General features: G+C 46.2%; 1 long non-coding RNA gene across 4 annotated transcripts in view; it reads right to left on the bottom strand.

The window, feature by feature from the left end:
- Window positions 1-22082, bottom strand: part of LOC132413289 (uncharacterized) — a 445109-nt gene that overhangs the window by 62534 nt on the left and 360493 nt on the right. For all 4 annotated transcript variants that reach the window (XR_011246238.1, XR_009516685.1, XR_009516684.1 and 1 more), the window contains one exon: window positions 5199-5304. This is a non-coding gene — a long non-coding RNA (uncharacterized lncRNA). The remainder of the gene's footprint in view (window positions 1-5198; window positions 5305-22082) is intronic.

Genomic DNA, 22082 nt, shown 5'->3' with positions numbered 1-22082 from the left:
TAACTACTCCTATCCTAGGCCCATGTTTTTCTATTGGGTCGTTGGCATTTTTCTTATTAATTTGTAAAAGCTCTTTCTGTATTAACCTTTATCTATCATGGGAATTGCAGATACTTCTACCAATCTCTCATTTGTCTTCTGACTTTGTTTTTTACTCTCTTGTCGTGCAAAAATCTTAAGTCTTCTGTGGTCCATGTGTATTCTTTCCTTCCTTTACAGTTTCTGGGCTTTCTGTCTTGCTTAGAAAGTTCTCTCAGACCCCTTGGTGACATTTATCTCAATATCTCATATTTTTTGTTGCCTTGAATTATTTTTACTGTTATGCTCAAAAAGAATATGTAAATGCTTGGGGGTTTGGTGATTCCACTAACTGTATCAGTCGTGCCGAAGTCTGTTTAGTTCATCTGCGCACTCCTGCATAATTTCTGGGTTTCAGGGAAGTTGAAGTAAAATGTGTTTGGACAGAAGAGAAGGACAGTCATTGTTCTTCCCTTTTCTACTCGTATTTCCCTTTGGTAAAGCTTGAGATGCACTATTTGACAAATCTATCCAATTATATATGCATGCACATATACGTATGCATATATATGTCAGAGACTGCTATGTGTTCATCAAAACACATACTTATCCCACACCAGAAGGTGGGAGATAAACTCCATGAAGACTTTGGTGACTGCCACATTGGTGAAATTAGGTGAAAAAAGGTGTCTAACCACGTGGGGCGCGTCACAAGGTGTAAGGCACGCTACTGTACCTTGAGTTCCCTGCAAATAGAAGTTGGGCACAGTGCTTGGCGGGCCTCTTTGGATGCGGACGGCAGCACACACCGCATTCGGGAAGACTATTCCAACAGTTTATCGATGACCAGGAAGGCTGCAAGTTTTGACTGGGGCCAAAAGCAACCTCTGCAATAGGATCAGACTACTGTAAAGGCTGCTCTGACATGGAGCTGTACAACCAGGCAGAGCTTACGGGGTGTCAGGTCTACTGAGGCAGACACAAATGCTGTGTGGAGGGTTTGGCAATTTCAGTAGAGGAACCACAGAGCAGACCTTTAGGTTTCTGGATCAAAACCATACTTTATCACAGAGGATTATACACTGATCAGAAAGAAGCTCCTAATCACGGGGCATCAAGTGATTATGTAATTGGAACTGCCCACCAAGAGCGGGGTGTCGTCAGGTCTACCGGGTCGGATTGGAACTGCCCACCAAGAGCTGGGTGTCGTCAGGTCTACCGGGTTGGAAGTTGGGCGTATACAGCAATAGTCCATCCCATGACGAAAATGTCCCATGCTAGATCAAGCCCAAGCAGACCTGCCAGGTGCAGGTAAGTGACATGAAAAGATGACCCCGACCCTCTGTCACCTACCTCTGTTGCATCAGAACCTCCCCCACCACTCACACCTGTGGCCTCTTACAAAGCTCCTTATGACCAGTGATGGATTAGAAAAATCTCAGTCCTTGTTCTCGGATGGTCCAGCACAATTTGTTAGCGTGCTGACCGTGGTCTGCTGCCGTACTCTAGTCCCACTCAGGAGTGTGATGAAAGACAGTGGCAGGGAGAAATCTCAGTACACAGATGTCTGAGCACACGTAATCCTCAACTTTGGGTGGGGGCAGAAGTGGTCTGAGGGAAGACTACATACAGCGATGAATGGATTAACAGGTTGGTCAGAGACCTAAGAGGAACATAATTGGAAGACTGGAGATGAGGAAGTCCAGGAAAGAGGTGTGTGGATAGACCCCTACAGGAGGAAGTAAAAAAAGCATTGGTCCTATTGCTGGAGTCACCGTCACTCCCAGAAGACCTCTTGAGCAATTTTTTTAACCTCTCAAACCTACAACTCTTGGCTCTGCTGGACTAGCTGTCTTAGTTCCCAAGAGATGGATGTTTCTGCCAGGCAACACATGAAGGGTTCTACTGAGCCTAAAGTTATGGTTGCTGCCTGGTTATGCTGGACTCTGTATGCCAGTAGACCAGAAGGGGAAAAAAAAAAAAAAGAGTTACTCTATTTGCATGGGTAAATGACATGAGGTCCTGAGGCTCCTACCTATAATGAGAACGGAGAGATAATAGTATGGAACACAGCAGATTCTCTGGAGGGCTTATTGTTGCTTCCATGCCCATTGGTAACTGAAAGGGCAATTCATCAGCCATGGAGCAACAAGGGCATTGTAATGAGGGGTTCAGATACCTCAGTGAGTTACCTTATCGGGAAAGAAACTTACACTAGTAGAAGTACTGGCTAAGGTTGAGGACAATCTCAAATGAGTGGTAGAGGAGGGAGACGGGGAATATCCACGGCACAACTTTGCTAGTAAGTGACGGAACAAAGTAGACATAATGTGTGGCAAGAGTAGACCTGGGTGGTGCACGGGATGGACTGTAGCAGGTGCCCAGCTCATTTCCCCTTAGCTAAGAGGTCACCTGAAGCTCTATGGACAAATCTCATACATGCAAAACCTTCCTCCTCCAGCATACTCATCTCTGCCTGGGAGCTTTCTCTGGCTACAGGAGCTTGCTAGGCTCAAGATGACTGTAAATGTCAGGGAGTTAATGTTCCCCAGGAGCAACCACCTCGGGATGATGGGCAGGAGTCGATGGGGTGGGCTCTCAGAGGGTCTTCAGCAGGTGAGCCCCAGAAGCCATCAGTGGTAATCCACTCGATGATGCACTCTTAACTGCGTTTCCTCCATTCCCTGTCTCCCCTTCACGTCCCATCACTCTGCTTCCCAGGATCTCCTTCCGCATAATCCGTATGCACCAAATCCTCATCTTAGTGTATACTTTTGGGGGAATCTCAGCTAAGACTCTTAGTCAATGGACAATAAATGCTAGTTCTTCTTCTATACATGTTAGAAGCATTTATACTAAGCTCATTTATGATGTAGAAAGAAAGACAAGTTTATTATATTTCAGATGCTACCAAGTTCCAAACCACAATGAGTATCAGAGAGGCTAAAAGAACAGAGAAGAATGCAAATTTGGAAGCAAATGAGATGAGATTTAATATAGATAAACGTAAGATAATGTACCTGGGAAAAGTCTCAATCAGCATTAATTTAAAGTGGGAGCCTGCAATCTGTGAAATAATCATACTGCCAAAAAGCTGAGGATAATAATGTATAATAAATTATAAATTGAGCAATGTGCTGCTTATTAGAAAAACCAAGTCCACCATCTTGCAGGTTGGAGATAAAATATGATCAGATGTAGTCATGTCATTCCAGGACCCTTCCTGGGACAGAGCTAGAAATCAAGGGTGGGTTGGTCAAGGTAGAGTGGGGAAGCAAAGTTAGGAATGAGACATGGGATTCAGCTGAGTCTGTGGGGGTGTTCTGGATTTACGGGGTTGAGATCAAAAGCTGTGGAAGCAATCCAACATCAGACAGAGCACGGGGATTAAGACCAGAGATCAGCTGAAGGTCCTCAGCCAGGCAGGGGGTCAGGGCAGCAGAGACATGGCATCAGTGATAGAGATCTTGAAACTAAGGTTACTCTGACTTCACCTTTAAGACTTTAGTCACTGAGTGTCAGTATAGGGATGAATCCCCCAGAGATGCTGACCTTCCCCCACACAGCCTCATGTCAGTTGAGATTCCATTTGGCTGCAAGTAAGGGAAAGCTGGACACAGTGGTTTATATAAGTATATACCCTGTTTTTTTCATGAACTGGCATGTGTGGAGGTTGTATATTGCTGGCACCAGGAGGAAAACGCTGATGCCACATGCTTACTTCTTTTTCGTTAGATGAAAAAGCACGTGCTGAGTAGAAGCAATCACATGAACAAACGCACAGAAACGTGTAAGAGAACGATATGGGTAGCAATCACATTTCACCACCTACCCAATACACCCTGTCCCTTTCTTCCTTCATAATCAAAGCCTAGTTTGGCTTGGAAGCAACATGATCATCTGTAGAGAAACACTTGCTTTCCTCAGCATCCACTGATCTATGAAAATTAATCAAACATCTTCCCTCTGATAATATTTTTTTCCTTATGAAACACATCACTGTTTCCCCTTACCCTTTCTTTCTGGCTTGAACAAGCGTGTGGTGCCTAACACTGAGGCAAGCCATCTTGTCTCCAAGATGAGCTCAAAGACCTCCATCCTTTAGGTTCTAACTCCAGCATCACCTTTTCAGACAGGCTTCCCTGACCACCTTCGCGTGGACCCTCATTCCATGCTTCTTTGTATCTCTTCCTTTGCTACTTCCTTCACTGAATTTATTTCAAGCGGAAAAAATTTATTTTTCAGTAATATGACCTCTATTAATATTTTTCTCTCTCCTGTTAAAATGTAAGCAGCTCCTTGAAGTCAGGGGCGGTGCTAGGCACAGAGTGGCAGCTAATAAATCACTGTTAGATATGCAAACTCAGGAAGGCAGGAGCTCTCATTTCCAAGCTCCTCCCTTTCCAGTTCAGCCCCCAGGACTGGCTGCCTCGTTTGGAAGCTGGACTTTGCGACCTGCCTTTGCCACAGCACAGCTGTGGGACCTTCAGTTTTCTATCCAATCAGTAAGGGTGGTGGGACCCAATCAACTCCGAGGTCCTTTTTAATCGAACAACTGATACGCTGGTCCCTAACATTTCTAGGTTTTTCTTCTGATTGTAGAGTTTTTAAGACATTTTTGATCACGACCTACCAGCAGTAATAAATTTTACATCACAACTGACCACGTTTACTCGGTCAGGAACTGTATTGCCTTATGTTTAAAAAGCACTAACTTGTTTACAAGACCTGTTAATGGTTTGTAATCTGAAGTTTGAAAAACTCAAGATATTTCTGTCCCATGCAATCCCCTATTAAACCATGTCTTACTTGGGAAAATATTTTTAGCAATGATATTATTAATAATACATGAGACAATATTCTTATATATTATTATATAATATATAGCATGAATTAGAAGATATAATAAAATGTAATAATAATAAGTTATAAATCTAACGTGTGTACAGCTCTTTGGAGCACACAGATTACCATCACACAGAGTAGCTCATTTATTTATTGTGTCAACTCTCTAATGAGGGCGGACTCACTTTTCATATGAGAAAACTAGCTCAGAGGGCAAATAATATACCTAAGAACACTTTGCAAGCTAGTGCCAGAGCCAGGGCTCAAACCAGGATTTTAAACTCCTTGTTCAGACCTCTTTCTCTTCATTAAATGCCAATTAAGGATGCAGATACCTTAGATGAATCCCTTCTGTCACGCTGGCCATTGTCTCTCTCTGCCGTAGCATCCTCTCTGGCTCAGTTCATTTCATTGTAAGCTCCGGAAGTCAGGACAGGGACCCTGAAGGAATCAAGAAGCATGTTCAGGCTCGTCCCAGATGCCTGAAACCCTTCATCACAAAGATCTCAACCCAGGCTCTGCCACATATTTATTGCATGGCCTGTAGCAAGCTATTTGACTTCTCTGAGACTTAGTTTCCTCATCTGTACATGGGGGATGATTCCCATGGTTCTACCAACTTCAGGGGCTTGCTGTGAAAGTGCTTGTGGAGATCCTTAGGCAGTGCGAGCCTCTGGATCCTTTCAAGAATCTTCCCTCTGCCGGGGATGGCTGCCCTTCTGCTTGGCACAAACTAGACGTTACTTATACCTCATTCACACATCTCCTCTTGGGCACTCCTGTGTCTTATTCTAACTTACAGCTCTTTCCGTGTCCCATTAATATGTGCTTCCCGTACATCACATAGTGCTTAGATATAGTGGGTGCTCATTCATTCATTTCAAAGCAACATTCCTTGTACTCTACGTTCTAGGTCTGGGCTACGTTCTGAGTAGTTATCCAATAGCAAGCTTAAATGCCCGGGAGGATATCAGTATTTTCATCATTTGCCAATTATGTGGGAGGAATCACAACACACACTCCACAAAGAAAGTGTTGCATAATGTTCTCCTAGTGGTTGATGGCTTTCAGTGGGACCCATATGGATCGTGGTATCCACAGCAAATGTTACTCATTCCTGTGCATGGTGGCATAAGGAATGATCTGTGGAACTACAAGCAGAATTTTGTAGTCAGGTGGCTGCAGACGGTGCGGTGCTCAGTGAGGTCATCATCGAGGGAGAGAGAAAGGGCCACCTGTTTTATCTATGTGCTGGTGAAGACTTTCCAAATGTAGAAAGTGTTACTCTGATACTGCTTCTCAATCAGCAGGGGTGCACGGGGCATGAAGGATTCTTCAGGAGATACTAAGTACTGCAGAAACAAGAGTGAGCGCTCTGAAGTCAGATGAAGCAAGTGGGACAGGGATAGGAGGTAAGGTCAAAGAAAGACCAGGGAGTCAGTGTGTGTGGACAGAACCAGCTGAAACCAGGGGTACAATGAACGGTTTCACTTAAATCACTGAATGTTCTGGAGCAGGGGTGGCAGGGGAGGGATGGAAACAGGGAGATCGCTGTCATCAGAGAAAGGGGTGGCTTGAAATAGGATCTGGTAGTGGAGGGGTTAGATCCAAGGTTATTTTTTGGAGGTAGAGACATCAAGATTTGGTGGTGGGTTGAACGGAGTTTGAGGGCCAGGGAGAACATGAGGGCATCTTCTAAGTGTTTGGTCTGAGCTGTTGAGTGGATGCTGATGCCATTTACGGAAACAGGAAAGACTAGAGGGAAACAGATTGTGAAAGAAAACAGAGTCCTCTTGGAATTTATGTTAAATTCGAGATGTGGGTCAGACATTTGCGTAGGCAGTGTGGAGCAGACAGGAGTGGTAAGGACCAGAGACAGAGTTTACTTCAGTCCACGGATGGTCTAAGAAGGCACCATGCAATAAGGAATGTTACATATGTCTTGCTATCCACCACCAGCATGCAAAGCCATGCTGCTGTGTCCCAGCGCTGCCGCTTAGCAGCCATGTGCCCTTGGGCACATTTCTTCACCCCTTTACATTCACAAAATAAGAATAATCATACATACCTCCTAGGGCAATTGTGGAAATTAAAAGGGATAATGTATATAATGTCGAGTGCAGTGCCTGGCCAGCTGGAAGCACTATATCAATAGTTGCTATTAGTGGGCTTCCCTGGTGGCGCAATGGTTAAGAATCTGTCTGCCAATGCAGGGGACACAGGTTCAAGCCCTGGTCCGGGAAGATCCCACGTGCCGTGGAGCAACTAAGCCCGTGTGCCATGACCACTGAGCCTGCGCTCTAGGGCCCATGAGCCACAACTACTGAGCCCATGTGCCACAACTACTGAAGCCCGTGTGCCTAGAGCCCATGCTCTGCAACGAGAAGCCACCACAATGAGAAGCCCATGCACCCCAACGAAGAGTAGCCCCTGCTCACCACAACTACAGAAAAGCCCAAGTACAGCAACGAAGACCCAATGCAGCCAAAAATAAACAAATAAATAAAATAATGAAATAAATACATTTATTTTTAAAAAATAGTTGCTATTAGTAATATTAATACGAATCAGTTATCTATGAGTAAGATCAGCTGTCCTGAAATATTGTGCTTAAGGAAATTCAGTATTCAAACAGAATGAACTCAACTCTGCAGATAGGCAAGAGGTATTCGCGACTCTCCTCCCCCTTCCCCAGGGAATGTCAAAGATCTGACTTTATTTAAAGGTAGAGTAGGTTAAGAGGCCAGACACTTGCATAAAAACTTCCCTTTTTTCTCTTTTTCCCTCCACATAATTGCTGCAGAATACCTCTGTTGTCCTCATATTGTATTGCATACAGCCTTTCAAGGTCCTGGCTAAGGAGCCAGACTACTCGGTACCTAAAAGTTAAGCAAAATAAGATGTTTGAAAGCCAGAGAGGCTTGATCTCGGCTCCAGAAAGTACAAGATGGACAGAAATATTTGGGATTTGATGTAGAGACGCAAATCACATCTGAAATCTGAGATGAGACCCCCCGCTCCCCAAAAAAGACTTCATGAACCAGGAGAAGAGGCCAGACCTGGCTCCTTGGCAGAGGCTGGAGATATCCAGCCTGTGCCAGATGGGGGTCCTGTTTCCCCCAGGCTCTCCCCTTCCTCGGACTCTGTCAGCCAGACCTGCAATCATCTGTGTGCCTTCTTTAATTGCTTCAATTAGGAAATGTACTAAAAAGTCCAGAGAATAATAAACAAAAACTCTCTGTCCAGATATTTGCATCATAAATTATTCAACAGTAAAAGAAATGAAACATAAAATGGAAGTCCCTTCACTCCATTCTCCTTCTCTCCTGACGAAATCACGATCTAAAAATTGTGCACATCTGATCAAACCATGTTTTGATCTTTGGACTATCCATACATAGCTCCACAAGCCAAACATATTTTTGTTTTGTGTATATTAAAGCACTTACATATATGTTTTCATGGTCATATGAATCTTTTTGTAATTTGCTTTTCTTATTCAACATTATGTTGATAAATATGCTTTGTTCATTGATTATAATTGCTGGGCATCTAATTTCACAATTAGACACAATTTCTATATTGATGTGTAGGTAGGTTCTTTTTTCACTCACTGTCTCAAACAATGCTGGCTTGACCACCCTGGGCATGACCAGCACACCTGCCGGCATCTCCCCAGGGCACTCTGACAGCAGACTTGCAGCGTAGAGGAGCCTGCCTCTCTTTGACGTTAGCAGATAGTACCTGACTGCTTTCCTAATGGGTTCCTTAATTTACATCACCGCCAGTGATTATGAAAATTCTTGCACCTCCACAGTCTACAACTATGAGTTTTTTACTAGCGTGCTGAGTGGGAAAGGTATCTCCTTGATGTTTTCATTTTATTTCTCTGATTGGTGGGATGCACCCTTTTCCAGATCCCCATTCATCAAAGTCTCCCTGGCTGGGTTTTTATTGCCTGTAGCCAAATGTCATTCCTAAGGAAGGGAGGCATTTTTGACCAGCGATAACTGACTTCCCAGGAAACCCCTGAAGCTCAAGTGGGAGAGGGGGAGCTTCAAAGGACAAACGTCATCAGCTTGACGATTTTGCCCAGGGATCTAAGGAATCTTCTAATTTAATTTAATACCCCATTGTCCAAGATCAAACCTAACAAAACTATATTCTCCAAAGTTGGATCTGTTCTACTTCTGACACGTGTCTCCTCCCCACTGCTTACCTCCGTGCGGCATGCTCGAGGAACTCTCTGAGCTCGGGCATCTTGCCCAAAACTTCTAAAGAGTCAGTCTGGACTTAAAAGAAACCTCTATGCAGCCCAATCCTGCGAATATTTATCAAGTGTCAACTATGTACAATTCACTGGTTTTTCCATCCAATACGACGTATTCCCTTCAAGGGCCAATTAACAAAGTGATTAAAGAAAGGAACAGATGTATCTGCCCACCTTTCTCTTTTGAGAAGCCTCAAGAAGTGGCAGTGTCTTCTCAGTTCCCCAGCCAGAGATGACCTTCAAGCCCCACCAACTGAGTCACCAGGAGAGGTCCCAGACCGTGCAGCCTTCTGTCCCAAACACCTGGCTGTATCCTTGCCCGGGATCACCCTCAGGTGCCATCCTGCCTCTGTCTGCACATCATCAGGAGAGCTCCCGCCGTTGACTTCGACCGCATTTGGACGTTAAAAAAACACAGATGGCCCTGTGGCTCCAGGCTCATTGCAGCATATTTCTCTGATAAGTGATTCTCATTATGGGCTCGTCAGACAATTGAGGAAGCGAGAGGTGGCCCCACCCTTGTGCCTGTCAGGTCTGGTTATTAAAAAATGGAAACAAAAAACTAAAGAGAGGAAAATTTTTAAGCTAAGAGAGGTCTTGGGACCAGGAGGCAGGAGGTAGGAAGGAAGGAGCACTTCCAGGCAGTTAGTTAGGATGGCTCCAGGCCAGACTGGCCCTGCCTGCTCCAGGGAAGTTCTGTCTCTACTCAGGGCCCAAGGTCCCCCAAACCCAGGAGGAGCAGATACGAGCTTCCCATCTTTTGTTCCCCTTGACGTGATGCTCTGCCTTAGTGAACTTCCTCCGGTGAGCTCTGTCCTTGAGCCTTGGGACACTGCACGTACTACGGCACTGCTTTTGCTTTGGCTCTCATAGCTCATTGGGCTTCTCCATCTACCAGGGGACCCAATACAATCTAGAGGTTAGGAACATAGGCTGAAGACAGACCACGCAGGTTCAATCCCAGGTCCGCCACCTATTAGCCATTGCCTTGCACCGATGGCCTGACCCCTCCCGAGCTCAGTGTGCACTCAAGTGAAACAAAAAACAGCAGTAGCACTTGTTCTGCATGGCTCCCGTGAGGTTGCGATGAGATGCTGCACCCAGAGCCCTTTGCACGACGCCTGACTCCACACAAGCTCTCAAGCAATGTCGGCTCCATTAGGTCACAGCCGTGGTGGAGCCAGTTCCTTGCCGCGGGCTCATTGTTTAACCATCGTGGTTGAGCAGTAAGCTCCACGAGAGCAGAGACACTGCTCAGAGGGTGCCAACACCTCGCCCATGAAGATGCTTAACAAACTGGTCCTGAACGTGTAAGTACATTGAGGAAAACCGGCCCTGAGAACCGCAGGCAACGTCATGTCGGAAGATGGAGAAACGAGTAACCAGTGATTCTCAGAGGATGACATGGTGGGGACAGGAGTCATATATAGTTTAAAAAAACATATTAAAAATCACAAAAGAAACTAATACCAAAATAGCTCTAAAATTCCAAAATGATTTTCACTTAGTTAATTTAATAACCCCACCATCAAAGGGACTTAGTTATTATCACCATTAAAGTTTTATAGGAGAAACCTGTGATTGTCAGCGAGGTTAAGTAACTTTCCCAGGATCGCAGAGCTATTCCTTTAGCAGAGGTGGGACGTAAACTCGGTCCTTTGAACTTCAAACTTGTGCTGTCTTTCCAGTAAAACACCTGTTTACAGTTGGAAGAGCAAGGGCCACGCGTGGGCTAGGGGTGCATCTTGTTGCCATTTGAAAAAAAAGCCACACAGATATTAAAGCAAACTACTTCCCTTTTGGTCTTTCCTTTCATATTAGGCGGAGTTCAAAGTAAACCAGTTCTTGTAATCCTCCGATCATTTCTCGCCCTTGTGTATTGATCTGAGAAGTCTCTGGAGTACTTTGCTTCCCAAGGGTTCATCAATAAATGAAGAGGCTTTACCATCATCAGGTCACAAACAGAACAGGGAGTGCAGGGAAACTGGCAGGCAAAGGAGAGAATGTGTAGAGGACTGGGGGGCACTGGGTACACCTTTATCCCGATGGCCCCTGAAGAATTCCCAGCCAGTGACCCTGTTCCTTCTTCCCTCCTTCACACCTTTATGGGGTGTAACCACATGAAACGATGCTTCTTCGCTGTGGCAGAAGGAGTCTCAGTCCCATGGATGGGGGACACCAGGGCCTGAAGGTCCTGTCTGGGAGGTCCCTGCTTTGGGGAGCCCAGCACTGTCAGCTCCCAAGTCCATTGCTGAGCCCTGCTGGCCCCTAGACTTGGCTGCCTTCCCTCTTATACCGCTGTTCACTATTTCCCCAGTCCCCTCCTGCCCCCTCCGCTCTCTCCAGGTTGGTGGCAGAGCAGCAGGCCCCCACCGAACTTCCTGTCCCCTGCGGCATCCAAGGGCAGGGTCCTGGGCCCTCTGGTCCACAGGGTCTCACTTCCCAATGAGGAGGGGAGGGTGGGAGGTGAGAAGAGACCAGTGAGGGGAAGGATGAGTGCTCCAGAAGGTCGAACCCCGTGGCCTTGCTCTGGGGTGCTGACCCTGCTGGACGACAACTCCCTACCCTCTTCCTGTTAAATGTCTTGTTCTAGGCCTTCAGGCAAAATTGGGGCTCATTCATAAGGAAGGACCAGGAGCCCCAAACTCTACCACGTGCCAAGTGCTGTGCTGGGTGCCAAAACCAAGATTCACAGGATCCTCAGAAAGATGCAAAACCAGCTCTTCCTGTGCCCATTTTATGGATGAAAGGAAGAAGATGAGAGGCACACAGACGGCACAGCTAGTGGGTGGTGGCTGGCACTCAACTCCCAGCCAGCTGGGACCCCATCTCTTTCCAAGTGTCCATCCAATGCCCTCTTGTCCCACAGCTGGGGCCCCGTCACTAGGGGACCACTTTTCTTGAGGGCAGGTGCGGGGGCTCTTTCCCCACACTGGTACACAGCATCCCATGCCTTTGTGTTGGAGCCTGGCTGAGGGGCTGTAGGGCACGAGAAGCCCAGCAGGACCCCGAGCTGTTAGTAGACTTGACTGCTTTGCTGTCTGCTCTTCAGAGCAGCTGGCTGTTAGGGAGCAGTGCTTAGACGAGGCTGCAGTTGGTAACGTGGGCTAGTTGGTTTGCATTTGTTTTTAGACCTCGTTTCCCCGATGTTGGTAATTAGCACTTGGAAGTGTATCTGTGCTGATGGAATTGCCCGCCCGTAACGTTCCCTGGCTTCTCCAAGCAAAAAAGGGCTTCACCCACCCTTCCTGAGCCTGTGCATGTGAGGAAATAGGAATACCAAAGCGTAAGTCAATCTAGGGTGGACCTGAGATGAACTGGACTTTCACCTACTGGCAAATGCTTCGTGCAACTTACTCCTGACCTGATGGTGTGCCCCATGAAGCCACTCGGCACAAGTTCTGGGTTCCAGTGCAGGCTCAGCCTCTTCCTAACGCTGTGCCCTTGGCGTGAGGCCTAACTTTTCTGAGTTCTAGTTTCCTCATCTGTAAAATGGCAATAATTACAGATTAGAGATAATAGATGCAAAACACCTGACACAGAGTAGGCTATCATTATTACTATTATTATTTTATCCTGGTGTCATAGTCATGGTTCTCCAGAGAATCCAAACCAACAGGATGGATATAAATATAGATACACACACACACACACACACACACACACACACACACACACACACACAGATTTATTCTAAGAAACTGGCTCATGGGGTTATAAAAGCTGAGAAGCCCCAAGATCTGCATTCAGCAAACTGAAGACCCAGAAAAGCTGATGATGTAATTTCAGTCTGAAGGCCAGTAAGCTCGGGCTCCAAGAAGAGCCAAGGTCTTTTCTGGCCTCCAGACGTTCAGTTCAAGTCTGAAGGCCAGGGAAGACTAATGTCCCAGGTCAAGCAGTCAGGCAGGAGGAGTTTCCTCTTCCTTGCTGGAGGAGGCTCAGTCTTTTTGTTCTATTCAGGCCTTCAACTGATTGGATGTGGCCCACCCACATGAGGGAGGGCAATCTGCTTTACTCAGTTCACCGATTCAGATGCTAATCTCATCGAAAAACACCCACCCAGAAACTCCCAGAATAGCATTTGAACAAATATTTGGGTATCTTGTTGCCCAGTCAAACTAATACAAAATCAACCACTGCACTTGGTACAGCCCCATTACTTAGCAGTGAGCCCAGATAGGAGAAACTGAGGACTGGCTTTCAGCCTGGCTTCCAGGCTCTAGAAGGACAGCCGCTGAGAGGAGACAGAGGTAGCCTCAGCTGGGAGAGGCAGGTGACTCCAGAGGCCCAGAGGAGGCACTGGGCACCACTGGGACCAGAAGAAGACAGCCTGTCAATGAAGAGACTCGGGTGCTGGCTGTTGGGAGTGAAAGGAACCAATGTGCTTGAGGGTTCTGACCTAAGGCGATATGAGCATGAGAGCACTGAGTGTATCTGCTGCAGATGCGCAGACCAGGAAAGCTCCTTGGAGGAGGTGACACTGAAAGATGAGGAGGAGCAGAGGTGAGTCTAACAGGCAGAGGAAGCCAGGCATGTAAAAGCCAGCAGGTGGAGAGGACTGGGTTCTCCAGAAACTGAAAGAGTCGTGGAGAGTGGTGGATTGCGAAGGGGTCTTGGTGAAGTCTGCTTTCGCCTTCTTGTTTTATAAAAGGGAGGGGGAAAGGAAGAGGGAGGCTCAGAGACACTGAGTAACTTGCCCAGGTTCACACAGCCAGCAAGGTCACAGACCTCAGTGCTGACTGCATGAACAGTGTGGGGTGGGGGGTGCGGGATGCAGGTAAGACCATGCTGTCTGAGGGGTGTTGGGGGACTAGAAAGGCAACTCAGGGAGGTCAGCAGACCAGAAGGAGCAGGAACACCCTGACCCCCGTTCCTGCCACTCCTGACCCAGGGAGCCTCCGGTGCTTGCTGTGGTTCTTAGAGCAGAAAAGCCTCTCAAGTACAGGGATGTAACTGAACAGACACAGTTATAAATAAAGTGACAGATACCATAGCAACAGGGAAAGCAAAATGAAATACATCATCTTATTGTAAAGGGCAAAATCTATGCTATATATACAACAAGACAGCATCTCCTTCCTCTTTCTAGCTCTTTCCTACACAAACATTTCAGACTTCACAGGCAACAGGCCTGTCTGCTCAACTGAAGCAATTCTGATACAGGATTTATACATATCTTTGTACACATCTACTTGTGTGCCCAAGTGTTTAGTCATATAAAGTACATCCAGCTCTGTACATAGAGATATACATTAGATTGTAGATATACATATTATATACCTGCAAAATACTAGGGCATAAGGATATAGGTTCTGTGGCAGATTATATTTTCCAAAGACAGCAACAACAATATCTCACATCCCGCATGTCTGTCTACAATGAGACCTTGGCACTCTTCTCCTCGAGGTCTATGCCCCCTCCCTTTGAATCAGGAAGGACTTATTACTACTTCACCCAGTAGAGTGTGGTGAAAGTAAAGCTGTGTGACTTCTGTGGATAAGTGAGAAAAGGCCAGGCAGCTGTCACCAGTTTCTCTTGGGCCACTGGTTCTAGGGGAGGCCAGTCCCCCTGTAAAAAGTTCAATTACCCTGAGGTCACCATGCTGGAGAGACCATGTACTGACATTTCAATCAAGAGTCTCAACTGAGCCCAGCCTTCCAGCCACACATATCAAGATGCCAGACGTGTGAGTGAAGCTATTCTGTATGCTCCAAATCAGTGTGTCCACCAGCCAAGTACCAAGAATGACCCCAGGTGATGCTATAGAAAACAAATAATCTGCCAAGTCCTGCCCAAAGTTGGGACCCAATGGATTTGTGAGACATAACAAAATGGTTATCGTCGAACCCACTGAGTCTGGGGGTAGTTACTTACATCACACTAGAAAAGTGGAACACGTGCCCACATAAATGTCACAACAGCCACCATCCACCAAGTGTCCAGCAGGTGCCATGCCCTGTGCTGAGCCTTGACACTGATCATCTCATTTAATCCTCAGGTCAACACCATAAGGTAAGAATCACAGTCTCCAGTTTCCAGGTGAGGAAACTGAGGCAGAGAAGGTTCGGAACTTGTCCTAGGTCTCAAGCAGGAGGCGAGAACGAGAGCCAGGTCTCCTGGCTGCAGAGTCCCCACCTCTAACCATTAGGCTAGACTGCCTCACTGCCGAGATTTGACTGGTGCATCCTTTTAGCTTTTTCTTATGCAGACTCACTCATTTTTCTTTTTTTTTTGCAGAAAAATGGGATTCTATTATGCATACTCTTGTGTAACTTGCCATTTTCAGTTAACATATTTCCGAGTCAATACATACAGATCTCTATTATCATTATAAATGGCCATGGCCCACTGAGCCAGATGGGTTTACTCTCATGCATTTAACCAGTCCTCCTGGGGATGGATAGTTAGGTTGTTTAATATATTTTTTTAAAAAAACCATTACAAAAAACGTTTTAGAGAACTGCTTCGCACATGTATCTTTTTGCTCTGGTATAATTATTTTCCTCGAACAAATGCCTATACATCAATAGATTGAGCTCTGCAAAGGTAGTATTTAAATTTCTACAACAGTGTATATGAGCTCCAGTTTATCCGAGCCATTGACAACATGGGGGTTTCTCCATTGCTGTTAATTTCTATCATCAGCACCCTTTCAACACTGGTTGAAAAGTCCTGTGGAAGTTGGTTAGAGGGCTCATCCTTCCCTCTTTGCAGAGTTAAAACTCACATTTCAGGAAAGACCTTAGAATGGAGTGGTTAAAGGTATGAGCTCCATGTCAGACTGAGCTAGGGCTGAATCCCAGCTCCACCACCTTTTCTTATGACCCTGGACAAGTCATTTGACATTTCTGAGCCAGTTTACTTATCTGTAAAATGGGGAAAGAAATAGAACGTCCTCATGGTATTTGTGTAAAGATTTGATAGGACGGTGTAAATAAAGCATGGGGACTTCCAGCTCACACGAAGCTAAATTAGCCCATAATGTTATATGTGTCCAAGGAAGGCCTCTCAACCTATCAAAGCACAGAGTTTCTGAAGCTTTAGGAAAAGAAAAGGAGCTGGGTGTGGAAAGCAGGTGGATCAAGCAGCATCCCGCGTTTCACTTTTCCTGATGTCCTTCCATAATTTCTGACACTATCCGTCATACTCAATAGGCTGCTTTTGGGGTCAAAGCCAGCAGTAACTCATACCATCACATCGGTTTACAATAGTTCGCAAATCAGAAAATTACAAAACTATATGAGATTCATTATGGAAAAGTAGGGATTTCAGAATGGATATTAGCTGTGTGAGCATGCCTGGGCTTCCTGATCCATCTCCCTTGGAACTGAACTTGACTGTCCCCAGTGGCAGGGCAGCACTTGCCCTGGCAAGTTTTTCCCACAGACATGCGGGATGTCCGGGGCCTCCTCCCAGGCTCTCCAGTTAGATTAGTCTCTCTTCCTCTCTTGGGTAGGAAAACTGAGGAGCTGAAGGACAGTTGGGAGTAGAAGCTTGGGGTGAGAGGGAAAAGCGCCCCCTCTGCCACTCGCTGGGGGCTCTGGTTCTCTCCACCCGTTGGGATGATCAGCCAGGGTGCAACTCTGACTTCCAGAGGAGCTCCAGGAAACGCCGCCCTCACTTTTATAAGTCCCCCCCCAAACCCTTCCCTCCTCTTCTTTCTCCTGGGACTCGTGGCAGTCTTTTAACTTTTGCCAAAGACTCCAGAATGCAGTTCCCTGAATCTAGGTGAAGCACTCTCTATTCTTCACTCTGGATCTCCAATGACACCCAGTGCTTGTCCAATGGAGACACCCAAAGGTCCTGCATTGGGATTAAATGGCCACACAAGGATCCTCCGAGGAAGGTAACGCAGCCTGCCTGGGCTTTCTCTGTGTGGCCTTTTACTAGAACAGTGATAGTTTCTCAAAGACCTCCAAGTTAATCCAAACCTGAGGATCTTCTTAGATGCATCTCACCATCTGAAGAGTTCAAATAGATAACACAGTGCCAATCTTTCTCAACAACCCCCTGACGACCAGTTGTGAACCCCCTCCCCAGCTACTAGTTATCCTTGGGGAAACGATATTCTCAGGGCCCAGTTCCTAATCCACACCACTGTCATCTGCCACTGTCATCAAAGACAAGCAGAATCTCAGAGGCATCTTAGGACAGCAGAGAGACACTTGGTTTCTGGATGCCAGCTAGTCTAAGCCAGTGGTCCAGATTCCTCACGTGTAAGTGAAGAACTCTCCCATCCGGAGGTTACTTTTGGTGCTGTGTTAATATCTCCCATTCACACACTTCCTGTCTCAGAAGGTGGCAGTTGAACCATTCTCTTTGTAAAGTTGAGACTTTGCAGTAGTAACCTTGTGTTATACATTTTTTTTTTTTTTTTTTTTTTTGCGGGTCACCCCCTCAGACACTCCCCTTCCTCACGTGGCATTCAGACCCTCCTTCAGTCCATGCTCCCGGCAGTTCTGGGGTGATCCTGGCTCCTCCTGCCATGATGAGTGTGCTTTGTCCAGCGCCACAGGCCTGAGCTTTGGTGGCTGCTGCCCCTACCTTGAGCTGTGGCATCATTTTAGTCTGTGAAGCTGATTTTTGTTGCAGCTGAAGCAGCATCCTTAGCAGCTTCCCGAGCTGAAGATGCAGGTGAGGCTTCTGGAGTTCTGAACCTCCGGGTTTTGTGAGGTCTGACACCTCCACCACGGCCTCGTCCCCAGAACTTCGCCTTTCCCATCTTCACCATTGTTCAGGCCTGGGTAACTGGCACGGCTTCAGAAGAAGCGAAAAATTTCCCTCTGTTGTACTTTTCCCTGTGGTCATGACATGTGCCTCTGATGGTCCACTTTCCCCTTATTTCTAAATTCATTTCAAAATCATTTGGCTGAAATTTTAACTTGCTCCTTAAGTGGGCTTCTTTCCTTTTATGCCCCCTGGCTGAGTTCTTTCTCTCCTTTTCTTTTGATTTGCTCTCTTACTGTTAAGAAAATTTTTCAAACGCTGTCTGTATTTTACCTTGTAAGCACAGCACAGCAGAACAGATGGAGTCAAGAAGAGCCGGGCCTTCCAGAACTATCCATCGTTAAAATGAATCTTGACGACATGTGTCCCTCTGAGTTGTACATTCCCCCCAGGAGTGGTTCCTCCATCAGGCCAACCTCTAGCCCAAGCCTTGACATCATCCCTCATCACTTGCTTATTCCCCTGCAATAACCATGTCTTCTCTGGACCCCAATTCCTTACTTCGTTTGAGTGTGCATGTTCACATTTTTCTGCGCTGTTTCCCCTGGATGACACTTAATATGGCCAGCCTTCTCAGGTGACCCTTTTCAAATCTGTCTAGGTGTGCGTGACCACTTGGTCTGGCTCTCCTTGGGTCCAAGCAGGGCTTGTCCAGTTGTTCCAGCGATGGTCTCCACCTGTGGCTTTGAGAATGAGCTTCTATTCAATACATACTTTCTGGACCTAGAATCCCTTCTGAGAGTCACTCTCTTCTGCTCCCTCAGCTCTTGACTCTTTCTCTCTGTATTAGATTTATTTGGTCCCTGCCATTTCTTATGATCTAGTAACAACTAAATCACATCTTTCCTGTTGGCTCCATCGTTAAGGATGGTTGGGCCCAGGTATATCTTTGTTTCCTTTCCATACCCGTCCAGCTTGTCCTCTGTACCTCACTTACCTCCTCAGCTGCCTGGAGTGGACCCAGATCTCAGCCCCTGCAAAGGAAACCAGCCTTCTCCTGGGCTTATCACTCTGACCTCCTTCATTTCCCTTTCCTGCTTTGGTAATAAACCTGAGGCACATTTTCAACTAGTTAATTCTTCCGTGATTTTGAAGGCAAACCATAATCAGAAAGAGAGTTCCATGTGCAGAACTTTTAAATACCTTTCTTCTTCACCACATTTGTAAAACTGTTATTACATTGTTTTCTAATTCAACATGAAAAGTTGACACAAACCCTACATAATAGGGACACTGCTACTTTTTTTTTTTTTTGTCTCTGATGACATCCACCACCTTGTAGTGGATAGAGCAGCAATCTGGGTTTCCGAAATCTAAAGCCATGACTGGGCTCAGGCATCGGTGTGGGGAGGGACTGATTCTGAGTCCAGTGCTCCCATTTTAAGGCATAACCTTCATACATTACTGCCTCTGTAGCCCACAGGGAAGTTAGCTGCTTTTCCAATTTTAAGTCCTGGCTTATGGTCCCTGCCGAGAAACACAGTAAAAGAAGCAAAAAATTATTCCTCCCACTGTCGACTAAAAAGCCCATGCACTGAAGCTCTGCCTGTTCTGAGGCAGGCCTTCCGCAGGCTAAAAGACTCTCTTTTTCCCATAAGCGGAGGCTTGCCTCATTGGTACTTGCTCAAGTCAGAATCAGCCAGTAACCCCTGAGAATCAGGACTCACTAATGGCCTGGGTCCAATGTCATGTTAACAGTCACTGGAGCACCTGCAGGCAAAAACCCTGCAGGACAAGCTTGAAGCGCCTTGGCCATGCCAGAAGCAATGTCTCCCCACACTATTTTGGGCTCCAAATGATCATTCCAATGCCTATCCCTGAAGTTCCAGGCAAAACCTTTTATATGTGGGATTTTAAGGGGGGCATTAAATAATACCTGTGTACCCCCAGAGTTTGAAATGAATCAAGATATGACACATAGGAGGCAGAAAAATGGAAATCAAATATCAGCTCTGTGACCGAACTGGCTGGTTTGGGGACTGTAGCTTTGAGGTGTTGCCCTAATCTGAGCTTCCTACCTCTTTCTCCTCTGCCACACTGAACGTGGGCAGCTCAGTCTCCAGGCGTCCCCACTGCAGGAGTGTCTGCTGCTTCTCCGAGTTTATCACCTGGATAAGCAGAAAATATGGCTCTCCTGAGCCCATCGGGAGGCTCAGTGACTTCTCCCCATCTCACTCATCAGAGCACTGACTTCCCCTACTGAGTTCCCTGGAGAAGGGGCTTAGGGTTGAAGGAAGGTCAGAAAGATGCCTCAAGTAGACACTCAGAGAATGGGACTAAGTATTCCCTAACACTAGTCCCAAGGGACTGCAGTCCTGTTTATGCCTGGATAAAACTCCAGTTCTGTGCCGAGAGCTCAAAACACCCTTTAATAAATAGTAAGTTGAGCAAAAGGCAGAGAAACAGAAAGAATTCGAGAAGTATACGAAAACTTTCTGACTCACATGCCTGGACTTTGCTCAAACCACAGGGCTCCTTTGCCCTGCGGCAACCTGCCAGAGAGGTGCCTGCACGCTAGCTCCGCAGCATTGGTACCTCTGCCTGGGGAATCCAGGGCAGGGAGGAACTTGGCGGTGAGTCCCCCAGGACAGGGTAAGAAGTCCAGAGCTCAGAACCAGGGAGAACTCAAGTAGGGTCTCATCGGGATAAGAATACGGTTGGGATAGGAATGGGAGGAAGGTTTCAGATTGACGACTCGAATTTCTGCTATAGCAGAGGACTTACTTTCATTGCTCAGGATGGATATAATAGTGGGTTTACTGGACTCATTTAAAGAATCTTTGTTATATAGATGAGGAAATGGAGACCTTTAGTGGTAAAGGAAGTTGGCCAACGTCACACAGTGGCTGAGCTAGGATTTGAGCCCTGTCTCCTGACTCCCAAGCCCTTGCTCACTAGGAACAGGAGGCATCTTTTGACCCCACTTGTCAAAGCCCCCCATGACTCTTCTGTATCGCTCCATCACACAGAGGAGTGCCAGGGGCGGCCGTGGTCTCCTGAGATGATCCATGACTGACATGCAAATCACCTCCCACCCCGGACCCTGAGCATCATCACGTGTTCTTAAAGAACACACATATGTATACACAAATACTCCCCCAGGTTTGGAGTAGGTAAGAGTTCTTCTGGCATAAGCTAAAAGGGAATAAACAAATACATGGCATATAAAATCCTCAGTAATGGGCGAACAAATTCTAAGTTGGATTGAGGAAGAACAAAATCTTAGAGCAGAAAGAAAACCACTTGAAGAAAACGTCATAAAAACAGCATCCGCCCACTGCTTGCTGCTTCCACTCTCCTTCCTGTCAGCTCCGGCCAGCTGGTATCTCCCTCAGCTCCACCTGCCACAGCTTCAAGGTCCTGTTTGCAATTCTCTGTCAAAGTCTCCCCTCAGTCCCTTAAACCTGTGCCTGGAAGACTGCAAGTCCTCAACATGGCTCTTTCCCTGAAGTGCACTTGACTCATGCTGCTTGTCATTCATGTCTTAAGTTTAAATATCATCTCCTCTGAGTGGATATCACTGCCTGTCTAGAAACATTTTATGACATAGCATTATGCATTATACTATGCAGAATACATAGTATTCTACAGATTATTTTGGAGCACAGGGAGTACATAGAAGAAGTGGTAATCCCCAGGAGCCAACATGACCCCCCCTACGTCAGATAACTTTCCACTACGGACACTCTTCTTCATGAAACAGTATGAATGGGATGATCACAAACCATTTTCAAGGGCATCCTATGGGCAGTCTGTGATCTATAATGCACTGACACTGACTTGGGGCTGGATGAACATTTGTGCTCATGAGTATTAATGAATTTATTTCAAGCCAGAGAGAGGCTTCATGGGGTGTGCTCTAACTATGACCCAGCTAGAAGCTCAGAAGACATACTTATTTTTGACCTGATGTTAGAAGGGGCAGATCACATGTTTGATGGCTGTAGCAAAATTCTAAAGGATTACACAGACTGTAATGACGGACTCACACTAGCAAGATCACATTTAATAAGGAAATAAGGGTAATCCAATGTGCTGAGTGAACACAGGCACAAAAAGTCAATGGCACAGGTGGGGGACAGGGGAGACCCGATTTAACAGCAACCCACAAGCAAAGTATTTGAAACTTTTTTGAATCATAAAGGTTAAAAAAGTATTTTTCAAAAAATTCACCACTGAACATTTCCACCAGCTTCAGGACCTAGTAATCCACTTCTAGAAC

The sequence above is a fragment of the Delphinus delphis genome, chromosome 17 (genome assembly GCF_949987515.2).
Source record: "Delphinus delphis chromosome 17, mDelDel1.2, whole genome shotgun sequence".
Classification (NCBI taxonomy): Eukaryota; Metazoa; Chordata; class Mammalia; order Artiodactyla; family Delphinidae; genus Delphinus; species Delphinus delphis.
Note: the sequence above shows the minus strand (reverse complement) of the source record. Positions and strands in the feature narration are given on the sequence as shown.